This window comes from Lolium perenne, chromosome 5 (genome assembly GCF_019359855.2).
Source record: "Lolium perenne isolate Kyuss_39 chromosome 5, Kyuss_2.0, whole genome shotgun sequence".
NCBI lineage: Eukaryota > Viridiplantae > Streptophyta > Magnoliopsida > Poales > Poaceae > Lolium > Lolium perenne.
Window position 1 is genome coordinate 162,956,365 of NC_067248.2, and position 14,734 is coordinate 162,971,098.

Here is a 14,734-nt window from a genome sequence, read left to right on the forward strand (position 1 = left end):
ATCTGGTATCTACACGAATGGTTTTTTTCTAAGTGGCGGACTTCATGACTATGTGCTTTGCTTATGTGAGCTCTACTTTGTAAGAATAGCAAGCTAGACTGCTGATCTCAAAAAAAAAAGCAAGCTAGACTGCAAGCTCTTTTATGATTAGAAGTATCATCTCGATGTTATAATTAGAGGTTTAGATTTTTTGCTTTTATCCATTCTTTCTTTGAACTCAGTTCTATTGGTTTAATTCACAATGTTATGACATTTCATTGCACTGATATTTGATGTTTTCTAACTGTAAGTTATTGAAGCAAGGGAGCGTAGGATGCTGATGTCTTATTCATGACTATTGGGTGGCCTTCTTCGACTTTCTAGGTGTTTGGTAAGTTCCTGGTACCACTCCCGGAGGGATATTTATTGTGAGACCATATATTGGGAAGAACAGTATTTGCCAAATATGGAAAACAATATCACAAAAAACACCATTCCTTATTTTGCATTTTTTTTCTCATTTTGTGAGGCCATATGTTGGGAAGATCAGTATTTCCTTCCAAGGTCAATTGCATTAATTGCAAGTGTCATTATAGGTAGCTGGTGTGTATATGTGTGTCATGCCAGTCCATTGCCATGCACGTGACATACATTGTCCTCCATATCGATCCTTTTCCTAAAGAAAAATATGACTTTGACTTGAGTTGCACTCCACCTTACCATTTGAAAATCAATGCCTGGTGCTGCACTATTGCTGGAGCGAGATCAATTCTGCGAGTGTGCTACTCCAGCTTTGACTTGTGACCTTCCCTCTGGACTCCTCATCCATTCGCTGTGGCGCCATCTGCCAATTTTTCAAAGCTAATTGGTGGGGCCATTGCTGCTCCAAAGAAGCTTCCATGACGGTGACTATCCTATAGCAGAACCGTAGTTTGTGGGTCCTATGTGGTAGGAGTGGACTGGTGCATGTAGAAATAGTTGGGTAAAAAGCTTTTAGTTCTTTTTCCACAAGATGGTTTTGCCAAGCTTCATGCACTAGCCAATGCAACCAAAAGAACGGTCTGATGGAAAGCGCGAGACAATTCTCTTATTAAGTTCAATAGGTTGATGCTTTAATCTGATGTTATCAACAAGGTTGCATTCCTCTTCCGATTCATCGCTAGCTGCAACTTTGTTTTCAGAAATAAGTAGACCGATAGTTTGTTATTGTGTAGATGTGATGCATGTGAGAAACTAAGCGATTTTCTTAGTTAGTTCTCGTGTGTAAATCTAATGCTTGTACAGCTGGTATAATTTAATTTGTTTGTTTGGTATTTGTGTACAAATTAATTGTGATTTCTCTCCGCTGTAAGGTTTAGGCAACTGGGTGTCGGTGTATTAATTCACCATGTTTAATTGTTGTGGCACAACCACATAATATTTGAACTGGAACCTGTTATGGTATTGGACCTAGCTCTAAGGTGTAAGAAGTTTTTCAATTTGTTGCGTTGCTAAGGGATCAAGCTCTAGGATTTTAGCTACTTTGTTGCTAAGCAAAATAATGAAGCCGTGGTTGATTATGTGATATTATTATAACCACCTTAATTGGTGTATTGTTGCATGTGAAAATGTTATCGCCATCGTCATACATCAAAGCAACTTTCTACTTTCTTATCTTAAAATTCTTAGTATGTCTTTTAAACTTGACAATAAGCAGTCTTGTTAATGTATACATATTCTATTTTATGGATTGATGATTTAACTTGATGCTACTCTTCCATTTGTCTAGCTGTTGCATGGTTGCGGCCCTCGTCCACCCGACCTGCTGCTGCTGGATCGGTGAGCAAGCATCAGCTTGCTGCCATCCACCACTCCAGGGACCTCTACAAGGCTGGCGAGGGCAGCTTCAGCCTCGAAGCCAGGGGCGGCAAGATCTGCCTCGTCTGCACAGTGCCTCATATTGGGAACAAGGCCGCAAAAAGGTGAGATATATCACCGAGACACCCAATTTCCTTGCAGTGCAAACCAACCTGGAACCACTGTTGGATTTACTCGCTAGTATTGTGAACCACTGTTGGATATAGATTTGCATTTGAATTTACTCACCAGCGTATATCACTCTAGCTATAATCCCATAAATGCTCTTGCGGTATGGATCTGTTGCAATTTACAAAGACAATTATCCTTTGGATTTTCTCATTTTGTTTTCTGAAAAAATGCAGAGCTCGATGCTTTGGAAGCCAATATGGAGTTCAAATCGAATCCAGTCCCATGTTACCTTCAACCAGACTAGGAGTGGTCATGTAGCAGCCCTAAACCGGTAGCAGGTACATCCCTTGTGAGAATGCCCCTGATTTGCTTTGCTTGTGATTCTTGTGTTTATCCTTATGAGGAAAATGATGGGTTAATACCTTTTCCATCCATTCACAGTGTTTGAAGTTGCAAATAATTTTCTTTATCTTGATGTCACATGGGACCAATGAACATGCTATATACTTGAGATCCTTATGAATGTATTCTGTGCATACATAGTTAAGTTGTTGGTGTGAACAAGCTTGATCCAAGTAGTAGAAGAAACTCATAGAAGAAACTTTAGGAATTAATTTATCTTGAATATTCTTGTGTACTTGGTATCTGCCTTGCAAGTAGCTATTTACCATACTTTCTTTGTATTCACAAGAGTTTTTGAAACTCTGAAAGAGAATTCATAAGATTTTCATTTTGCCTTGCAAGTAGCCTTTTTACCATACTTTCTTTGTATTTAGAAGAGTTTTTGAAACTTTGAAAGAGAATTCACAGTATTTATCATGTTGAATATTTCAGGCTTCTTTGATCTGGAGAACGGAAACCAGGAGCTCAAGAGTGACCTTAAGCACCTCCACATGAACACTACAACAATGCAGACTTGTAAATCCTCGATATTTGGCCCAGGTCATTTGCTGCTGAAACCCCTGTCTAGTGTTTTACCATACTATGTATTCACATGAGTTTTTGCAAGTGTGAAAGGCCATGAATTAGTAAACTGGAAAGGCATTGAGTATTTTGGAACCGTGTGATCGTGAGATTTGTGCTTGCGTCTAGGACATCCTCTCTGCATCAAAACATGATACACTTAGTCCAAATAGATCTCTATTTTCTTTTGCTTATATAGGATAAACAGTGTATTTTACTTTTCCATTTGGGAGACTATTGGTTGAGTTTTCACTTTGTGTTGACTGCTCATAGGTTTAACTGATCAGATGGTGTTTCTGACTCTTTGGTCTAAAACATCCTATTTAGGGAGACATTTTTATTCGTTTGTTGTCAGATTTTTTCTGAAGTTCTCTTCAGTGTTTGTGTTTCAGTCTGATTGCTTCTATAAAATGCATGCAAGGCAACCTAAGTCTAGGTTGTGAATGTGGTGCCACTGGCTATTACTATTTGACTAGGCAAGATTTATGGAGTTAGTGATTTGGTTTAAAGTTACAAGATTGCAATCCTTTGAGACTCTTTGCTTTGACAGTTTGAAGTTGGTCTTAGTGATTGTTTTGTCTATATTTGAAATCCATCCAGGGTTTAGTTGGTGGTTTCTCTATCTGTGCACTCATTCCTTTGATTTGTGTATGTAGGTGATGCAGCTGATGGAGGGAGGAAGCCAAGTGGCTCCGGCGGCATGGTCTTGGTCGCCAAAAAAGCAGCCCAGATGTGTTGCTGCTTGCCTCTAGCTGATTTGGTTCTGATATTATCGGTCGGTTCCGGTGGCTGTGGCTGTGGTTCCGCTGCTTTTGTTTCAGAGAACTGCTTCAGTTTTATGACATGCAGCATTGAAATTGCATCGTTCCTTTTGGTCCAAATCAGGACTTGTAATAGTTTGCCTCATTCGTGACTTCCAACTTCCCTGTAATTGAACTTGTGAGTAGTGTCGTTGTGTTGTATTGCACTTAACATTAAATGAATTTTTTATATGCGCACCAAACGTCCAAAGAAATAATGTTGAGTCATGCCAAATTTTTGGATACTCTTGCTGTCTAGTTAGCTTTGACTAAATTGGTAATTTTCCCTTATTTTATTTGAACAAGAATCATAAAGAGCTAGCATGGCAAGTCAGCTAACTTTAGGGTAATCGATAGAACGGAAAAATGCAAAATCTGGTTGTATCGATCGATCTGGGTTCAACACAAAATCCCTTTCAAAAAAAGAAACGCAGTACAAGAATCTGTCAATCGATGGCCTCCAATGATAAGTATTTTTTGCTATAGGATCCCCTGGGATTTTTGGTATTCGCGTGCTAAGTATAAACATGTAAATAAACCTTTGTTAATTAGCAAATTTGTAATGAAAGAAGATGAATACAGTCTGTAAAGGCATACCAAGACCAGCTGAAGGTTCCTCGTGACTTTTCGATTTTAGAGAAGATTGATTGTCCAGTCTGCAAAGAAAGAAAGAAGACATTGTATTTTGCAAGGTGGAACCGAATCGACCAGAATCGATTAACTGTGCTAGCCATACCAAAGGATTGCCAGTAAAGGCTGGGTGCGTGCATGCATGCATGAGGATTAAGTAGGGCATTATTGATCTCCCTAATTACGAGGAGGCGGAATAGGCCTGCAGGTCATTGATCCATTCATGGCACGACTGATTAGCGATGAAAATTTCCCGTCGCCCGGCGCTTAGCTCCCAAATCTCAAAGTTCTCTTTCCTCAACCTTGTGTGCCTGCTGTGTTTAGTGACTCCGTTTTCATCTCTCCTTTATTTTCTTTTCTATCGTACGGCTGAGAGGAGAGCAATCCGTGTGAGAGATACTATGACCAATCATTGGAGCATGCACTGGGCTTCCACGGATCTCTCTCTCCCTCCTCAATTCCAACAAGCTACGCCTCATCTTCTACCTTTCTCTTCTCTCACCCTTGCCTCTATAAGTACAAGACCATCGTGACAGTCCGCGTGCGGAGAGCGCGTGTGACTTAGACTTTGACTTTTACTTGTCGAGGAGAGGAGAGGATAGGAGAGTACACTCTGAGATGTCCGGCTGCTTCGACGAAAAGGGCTCCAATGGATAGGATATGAGCCGGCAAGACAAGATCGAGGAGAGGAGAGAAAAGGGCGCTCCAAGATATCCGTTTGCTTCTAGGAGGAGGGCTCCGGCGGACGGGAGATGGGCTGGCAAGACGAGGTAATTCTTCATCTCTTGTTCGATCACTTCCTTAGTTTGTAGCGGCTGCAGCGTGCGCCTTGTCGTCCTCTTGTTTTGTCTTGACGTTCCATCAGAAGTGGTATCAGCGTCAGTAATCTTAGAGAGCACACACATTCAGACGAACTGAAAAAATACGGAGAATTAGAAGAGTCCAAGTAGAAGCTGTAGATTTGAACATCTCGGCTGCTAGAGGAGAGAGGCTGGAGTGTGGATAAAATTGAGAAATGGGGAGATGGGAATGGACTGCCTCAGTGGTTGGGCGTGAGTGAGTGAAGAAGAAGGTTGGAGATAGCTGGGAGGAGTAAATGTAAACTCAGTTAGGTGTCAGACTTTATTTCTTTTTTTAATGTGAATACGCGTCGCACTACGGGAGTCACGCCGTGCGCCGATGGCCCCGCACCGTCGGCACAGGTTAATCCACCGTCGGCACCGTCTCTGCCGACGGTGACCGTCGGCGTCTGCGCGTCGGCATAGTTCGCGTCGGGGCAAGAGCTCGGGCGGCGAAGGGAGGATGACGACGAGCTCGGGCGTGACGGCGCGCCGCAGGGAGGACGACACCACAGGGAGGACGACGACGAGCTCGGGCGTGACGGCGCGCCGCAGGCAGGACAAGAGCTCGGGCTCCGCAGCAAAGATGACGTCCCAACGGAGCAGAGGAGTGCCTGCGGCGCCGCAGCAGGGAGGAAGACGCGAGATCGAGCACGGCTCCGCCGGACGTCGAGCGGCGCCACCGGACGTCGACGGTGAGAGAAGATCCGTATTTGAAATTTACAGAACAGGATTTAGTTGGAGAAGAAACGAACTAACAAGGGGGTTTTCATAAAAAACCATTTGTATTACGCGTCCGACATCTTTTGCGTGACGGAGGGAGTATGTATAATTTTGGATTTTGATCTAGTACTCCATGTCCACATCCATATATGTTGGACTATCAGATGTAAACTTTGAAGTCAGACTATGTTCCGAGCACGGGGTGATTAAGATGGCAGCAAGCTTTCACTTAAAAGGCACTAGATGTATGCAGGAGAGAAAACAACAATGCTGAAACTAAGATACCATGCGGTGCAACACAAATTTAAATGTATCCCAGGCGTACAAATTTGATCATCCATCACACAGCCATGAAAAATAATGATGCAGGGCAGTAGCCAGTAGGATATATCAGTCAAAAGAAAGGGCCATAACTAGTCTTTGCATGTAGTATCATCTAGTCATAGCGCTCACATCGTTTAGCTAGTCTTAATACATAACAAGGTGGTCTTCTTCCTCTTGCGCTGAGTGAAGGTGCAGATGGAACTTTGACCACGAGATGAAAGGTGTGAGCTGAATTCAAACACAAGAAATCTGGAAAAATGCTGAGAATTATGAGAAGAGCATAATATAATTGGGATGGATCATGCATGGTTGTTTCCAGCTCTCACTCTTTTTTTTGTATACAGAATTAAATCCGTTAAAGGCTGAGACTAGATGGCATAACAAGTAGCACTTCATTTTTAGTTGGCCAGGACCATAACAAAGAGCAATATTGCATCCTTCAACAAATGATGGTGCATGCCATTTTCATGGGAAGTTAAGATAAATGCAAGAAGAAGTTTCATTCAAGAGCTAATATTCCTTGTGCAAACACAAACGTACTAATTTGTATAACTGCATATGAATCGTACATTGTAGTAATATGCTACTACAAAAGGTGCAAAAGTTGCAATAATGAATGAGCATCAGTGAAAGAATAGTTTAAGGTATAATAAACACAAACCATAAGCCAACCCATGCATTTCAGATCTGAGGTTAGCCCCAAGCCTCATTATACTAGACTACTAGTATAATAATTTGAGAAATGGTATTCCTGGAAATAACAACACACTAATGCAAGTCACTCAGAGGGACCATAATGCATGGGATGACATCAAAATGAGTTGCAATTGTGAAAGCTTTGGAATGGAAAACACAACATATATCAGGATATGTCATGAACACTTCTTTTGGAGGAAAAAGCCAGGATATGGTCATGAACATGTAGCACAAATGGGGAAGCTAAGTAAAAAATATGGGATTACATATTGTAGCATCAACACATACCATCTAGAATTCTCTCAAACCAACAGGAACTGAAAAAAGACTGATCAGAACATCCAAAACAGATGTATTTCGAAGTACTTGGCACAAATCCTATGCGTTTTGATACTCTTGTGCTCCCAACCGCACATCCAACAACATACATACTCGAGACAACACATGGAAAGTGATCAACGAAAGTATCACATGGATAGACAAAAAGTAATGGCATATTTTGAAGAAGAAGGAAGTGTGATTTTAGCAAGCAATTACCTGCAGGAAGTCATTGCTGATCTGGGGGGGCGAGGAACGCAGGCGGCCACGCAGGGAAGTAGGCGAACATGGGGTGGCCGTAGTTCTTGCCACGTTTGGTGGTGAGGCGCTCCATGTTGCGAGTGTTGAGATCAAAGGAGTAGCGGCCGTATCCCCACGTCCTGATGAAGGCCTTCCCAGTGCGAGCGGCGTCCATGTCGCTGTGCCAAACACATATGGACCTGTGCTTGTGGTCGTGCTCGGGCAGGCCTGGCACGGCGTCGTACACCACATCCATGTCCATGATTTCCCTCCCGAGAACCCAGCCGTTGTGGCCCCGCTGCCCGGACTCGCCGCGGACCCAGAGCTGCAGCTGCGTGCCCTCGTTCGCCACGGCCAGGATGCAGAGCCGGCCGTCCTCGGGCGTCTCCCCGACGCGGAGCGTGGAGTGATGTCTACGTTCCCCCTCCTTTCCTGTAGACAGTGTTGGGCCTCCAAGAGCAGAGGTTTGTAGAACAGCAGCAAGTTTCCCTTAAGTGGATACCCAAGGTTTATCGAACTCAGGGAGGAAGAGGTCAAAGATATCCCTCTCATGCAACCCTGCAACCACAAAGCAAGAAGTCTCTTGTGTCCCCAACACACCTAATAGGTGCACTAGTTCGGCGAAGAGATAGTGAAATACAGGTGGTATGAATATATATGAGCAGTAGCAACGGTGCCAGAAAAGTGCTTGGCGTGTAGTTGATGGTGGTGGTATTGCAGCAGTAGTAACGCAGTAAAACAGTAAACAAGCAGTAGTAACTCAGCAGTATTTAGGAACAAGGCCTAGGGATTACACTTTCACTAGTGGACACTCTCAATATTGATCACATAACAGAATAGATAAATGCATACTCTACACTTTTGTTGGATGATGAACACATTGCGTAGGATTACACGAACCCTCAATGCCGGAGTTAACAAGCTCCACAATAATGCTCATGTTTAAGTAACCTTTAGTGTAAGATAGATCAACGCTACTAAACCAAGTACTAGCATAGCATGCACACTGTCACCTTCATGCATATGTAGGAGGAATAGATCACATCAATATTATCATAGCAATAGTTAACTCCATAATCTACAAGAGATCATGATCATAGCACAAACCAAGTACTAACACGGTGCACACACTGTCACCATTACACACGTGCAGGAGGAATAGAACTACTTTAATAACACATCGCTAGAGTAGCACATAGATAGTAGTGATACAAAACTCATATGAATCTCAATCATGTAAAGTAGCTCATGAGATCATTGTATTGAAGTACATAGTAGAGAGATTAACCACATAGCTACCGGTACAGCCCCGAGCCTCGATGGAGAACTACTCCCTCCTCATGGGAGCAGCAGCGGTGATGAAGATGGCGGTGGAGATGGCAGCGGTGTCGATGGAGAAGCCTTCCGGGGGCACTTCCCCGCTCCGGCAGCGTGCCGGAACAGAGATCCTGTCCCCCAGATCTTGGCTTCGCGATGGCGGCGGCTCTGGAAGGTTTTCGTGGGTTTCGTCAATCGTCCTAGGGTTTTCTGATCCAGGGGCTTTTTATAGGCGGAGAGGCGGCGCAGGAAGGTCGAAGGGGGGCCCACACCCTAGGGGGGCGCCCCCCCCCCTAGGCCGCGCCGGGGTGTGGTGTGGTGGCCATGCCACCCTTCTCTGGCGGTTCTCGTGTGTTCTGGATGCTTCCGGGTAAAATAGGAACCTGGGCGTTGATTTCGTCCGATTCCGAGAATATTTCGTTACTAGGATTTCTGAAACCAAAAACAGCGAAACAGGAACTGGCACTTCGGCATCTTGTTAATAGGTTAGTTCCAGAAAATGCACGAATATGACATAAAGTGTGCATAAAACATGTAGATAACATCAATAATGTGGCATGGAACATAAGAAATTATCGATACGTTGGAGACGTATCAGCATCCCCAAGCTTAGTTCTGCTCGTCCCGAGCAGGTAAAACGATAACAAAGATAATTTCTGGAGTGACATGCCATCATAAACTTGATCATACTATTGTAAAGCATATGAGATGAATGCAGCGATTCGAAACAATGTAAATGCAATGAGTAAACAATTGAATCATAAAGCAAAGAGTTTTCATGAATAACACTTCAAGACAAGCATCAATAAATCTTGCAATAGAGTTAACTCATAAAGCAATAATTCAAAGTAAAGGTATTGAAGCAACACAAAAGAAGATTAAGTTTCAGCGGTTGCTTTCAACTTGTAACATGTATATCTCATGGATATTGTCAACATAGAGTAATATAATAAGTGCAATAAGCAAGTATGTAGGAATCAATGCACAGTTCACACAAGTGTTTGCTTCTTGAGGTGGAGAGAAATAGGTGAACTGACTCAACATTGAAAGTAAAAGAATGGTCCTCATTGAGGAAAAGCATCGATTGCTATATTTGTGCTAGAGCTTTGATTTTGAAAACATGAAACAATTTTGTCAACGGTAGTAATAAAGCATATGCATCATGTAAATTATATCTTATAAGTTGCAAGCCTCATGCATAGTGTACCAATAGTGCCCGCACCTTGTCCTAATTAGCTTGGACTACCTGGATTATCACCGCAATACATATGCTTTAACCAAGTATCACAAGGGGTACCTCTATGCCTTTGTACAAAGGTCTAAGGAGAAAGCTCGCATTGGATTTCTCGCTATTGATTATTCTCAACTTAGACATCCATACCGGGACAACATAGACAACAGATAATGGACTCCTCTTTTAATGCTTTAAGCATTCAACAACAATTAATTCTTTTCTCATTAGAGATTTGAGGATGTTTGTCCAAAACTGAAACTTCCACCATGGAGCATGGCTTTAGTTAGCGGCCCAATGTTCTTCTCTCACAATATGCATGCTCAAACCATTCAACTCAGTGTAGATCGCCCTTACTTCAGACAAGACGAACATGCATAGCAACTCACATGAAATTCAACAATGAGTTGATGGCGTTCCCCAGTAAACATGGTTATCGCACAACAAGCAACTTAATAAGAGATAAAGTGCATAATTATATATTCAATACCACAATAGTTTTTAAGCTATTTGTCCCATGAGCTATATATTGCAAAGGTGAATGATGGAATTTTAAAGGTAGCACTCAAGCAATTTACTTTGGAATGGCTGGAAAATACCATGTAGTAGGTAGGTATGGTGGACACAAATGGCATAGTGGTTGGCTCAAGTATTTTGGATGCATGAGAAGTATTCCCTCTCGATACAAGGCTTAGGCTAGCAAGGTTGTTTGAAGCAAACAAAAGTATGAACTAGTACAGCAAAACTCACATAAAAGACATATTACAAGCATTATAAAACTATACATCGTCTTCCTTGTTGTTCAAACTCAATACTAGAAATTATCTAGACCTTAGAGAGACCAATTATGCAAACCAAATTTTAGCATGCTCTATGTATTCTTCACTAATAGGTGCAAAGTATATGATGCAAGAGCTTAAACATGAGCACAACAATTGCCAAGTATCACATTACCCAAGACATTATAGCAATTACTACATGTATCATTTTCCAATTCCAACCATATAACAATTTAACGAAGAGGAAACTTCGCCATGAATATTATGAGCTAAGAACACATGTGTTCATACGAACCAGCGGAGCGTGTCTCTCTCCCACACAAGCATTTATTCAAACAAAAACAAAAATAGAAACAAACAAACAGACGCTCCAAGAAAAGCACATAAGATGTGATGGAATAAAAATATAGTTTCAGGGGAGGAACCTGATAATTTGTCGATGAAGAAGGGGATGCCTTGGGCATCCCCAAGCTTAGATGCTTGAGTCTTCTTGATCATAGTATATCATCCTCCTCTCTTGACCCTTGAAAACTTCCTCCACACCAAACTCGAAACAACTCATTAGAGGGTTAGTGCACAATATAAATTGACATATTCAGAGGTGACACAATCATTCTTAACACTTCTGGACATTGCATAATGCTACTGGACATTAGTGGATCAAAGAAATTCATCCAACATAGCGAAAGAGGCAATGCGAAATAAAAGGCAGAATCTGTCAAAACAGAACAGTTCGTATTGACGAATTTTAAAATGGCACCAGACTTGCTCAAATGAAAATGCTCAAATTGAATGAAAGTTGCGTAAATATCTGAGGATCATGCACGTAAATTGGCTTAATTTTCTGAGCTACCTACAGGGAGGTGGACCCAGATTCGTGACAGCAAAGAAATCTGGAACTGCGCAGTAATCCAAATCTAGTACTTACTTTTCTATCAACGGCTTAACTTGGCACAACAAAACACAAAACTAAGATAAGGAGAGGTTGCTACAGTAGTAAACAACTTCCAAGACACAAAATAAAAACAAAGTACTGTAGCAAAATAACACATGGGTTATCTCCCAAGAAGTTCTTTCTTTATAGCCATTAAGATGGGCTCAGCAGTTTTGATGATGCACTCGAAAGAAATAGTATTTGAAGCAAAAGAGAGCATCAAGAGGCAAATACAAAACACATTTAAGTCTAACATGCTTCCTATGCATAGGAATCTTGTGAATAAACAAGTTCATGAAGAGCAAAGTAACAAGCATAGGAAGATAAAACAAGTGTACCTTGAAAAATTTCAGCACATAGAGAGGTGTTTTAGTAACATGAAAATTTCTACAACCATATTTTCCTCTCTCATAATAACTTTCAGTAGCAACATGAGCAAACTCAACAATATAACTATCACATAAAGCATTCTTATCATGAGTCTCATGCATAAAATTATTACTCTCCACATAGGCATAATCAATTTTATTAGTTGTAGTGGGAGCAAATTCAACAAAGTAGCTATCATTATTATTCTCATCAAGTGTAGGAGGCATAGTATAATCACAACAAAATTTACTCTCCATAGTAGGTGGCACCAAAAGACTACTATCATTATAATCATCATAAATAGGAGGCAAAGTATAATCAAAGAAAATTTTCTCCTCAATGCTTGGGGGACTAAAAATATCATGAAAACCAACTTCCCCAAGCTTAGAACTTTCTATATCATTATCAACAATGGTGTTCAAAGCGTTCATACTAATATTACTACCAGCATGCAAAGAAGATTTCATAGGTTTTTTAATTTTCGCATCAAACAATCCATGTTTTAAATCAGGAAATAGAACAAGAAGCTCACTCTTGTACATTATGCCAACTAGTGTAAACAAGAAACAACAAGATGCAATTGCAGGATCTAAAGGAAATAGCTTCGAGCACACACACGACGGCGCCAGAAAAATACTTTACCTGGGACCGTAGTATGAGAGCCTTTTACCTTTCCTCCCCGGCAACGGCGCCAGAAAAGTGCTTGATGTCTACGTTCCCCCTCCTTTCCTGTAGACAGTGTTGGGCCTCCAAGAGCAGAGGTTTGTAGAACAGCAGCAAGTTTCCCTTAAGTGGATACCCAAGGTTTATCGAACTCAGGGAGGAAGAGGTCAAAGATATCCCTCTCATGCAACCCTGCAACCACAAAGCAAGAAGTCTCTTGTGTCCCCAACACACCTAATAGGTGCACTAGTTCGGCGAAGAGATAGTGAAATACAGGTGGTATGAATATATATGAGCAGTAGCAACGGTGCCAGAAAAGTGCTTGGCGTGTAGTTGATGGTGGTGGTATTGCAGCAGTAGTAACGCAAAGAAACAAGAAACAAGCAGTAGTAACTCAGCAGTATTTAGGAACAAGGCCTAGGGATTACACTTTCACTAGTGGACACTCTCAATATTGATCACATAACAGAATAGATAAATGCATACTCTACACTTTTGTTGGATGATGAACACATTGCGTAGGATTACACGAACCCTCAATGCCGGAGTTAACAAGCTCCACAATAATGCTCATGTTTAAGTAACCTTTAGTGTAAGATAGATCAACGCTACTAAACCAAGTACTAGCATAGCATGCACACTGTCACCTTCATGCATATGTAGGAGGAATAGATCACATCAATATTATCATAGCAATAGTTAACTCCATAATCTACAAGAGATCATGATCATAGCACAAACCAAGTACTAACACGGTGCACACACTGTCACCATTACACACGTGCAGGAGGAATAGAACTACTTTAATAACACATCGCTAGAGTAGCACATAGATAGTAGTGATACAAAACTCATATGAATCTCAATCATGTAAAGCAGCTCATGAGATCATTGTATTGAAGTACATAGTAGAGAGATTAACCACATAGCTACCGGTACAGCCCCGAGCCTCGATGGAGAACTACTCCCTCCTCATGGGAGCAGCAGCGGTGATGAAGATGGCGGTGGAGATGGCAGCGGTGTCGATGGAGAAGCCTTCCGGGGGCACTTCCCCGCTCCGGCAGCGTGCCGGAACAGAGATCCTGTCCCCCAGATCTTGGCTTCGCGATGGCGGCGGCTCTGGAAGGTTTTCGTGGGTTTCATCAATCGTCCTAGGGTTTTCTGATCCAGGGGCTTTTTATAGGCGGAGAGGCGGCGCAGGAAGGTCGAAGGGGGGCCCACACCCTAGGGGGGCGCCCCCCCCCCCTAGGCCGCGCCGGGGTGTGGTGTGGTGGCCCTGCCACCCTTCTCTGGCGGTTCTCGTGTGTTCTGGATGCTTCCGGGTAAAATAGGAACCTGGGCGTTGATTTCGTCCGATTCCGAGAATATTTCGTTACTAGGATTTCTGAAACCAAAAACAGCAGAAAACAGGAACTGGCACTTCGGCATCTTGTTAATAGGTTAGTTCCAGAAAATGCACGAATATGACATAAAGTGTGCATAAAACATGTAGATAACATCAATAATGTGGCATGGAACATAAGAAATTATCGATACGTTGGAGACGTATCATGGAGCAGTCGTAGATGTTCGGCGACAGCAGGTAGGAGAAGCGCAGCGTGGCGGGATGGAGCGCGAGCACGCGGGCGGAGTTGCAGATGTTCCCCGCGGCGTGCACGCAGCTGGTCTCGAACAAACCAGTAGGTAGGGGTCGAAATCGACGTCGATGTCCGTGGCCCGCACTTGCCGCGCGCCGTCGAAGGAAGCAACGTACCCAGGCGCGCGCGCGGGTGCATGCCTCTGTTCTGGTCTTGGCTTTCCTTCTTTTTTTTGTTCTTCCGCGTCCGCGGCATGGTTGGAGTTGGACGCGCATGGTACAGCCGCGCGCCAGCTGTGTGGTTGGTCGTATCGTACACCGTGCACGTATGCCTGCGCAATTAAGTTGCGTGCGCCGATGGACCGATCGATCGCTCGCTGCCTCC

The 14,734-nt window shown here is 42.7% G+C and overlaps 1 long non-coding RNA gene across 1 annotated transcript; it reads left to right on the forward strand.

Moving 5' to 3' along the window:
* Nucleotides 1-289: 289 nt before the first annotated feature.
* Nucleotides 290-2,894, forward strand: LOC127300452 (uncharacterized). The gene is made up of 4 exons (XR_011746015.1): nt 290-370; nt 1,748-1,940; nt 2,181-2,285; nt 2,782-2,894. It is a non-coding gene; the product is annotated as an uncharacterized lncRNA (long non-coding RNA).
* Nucleotides 2,895-14,734: the final 11,840 nt, after the last annotated feature.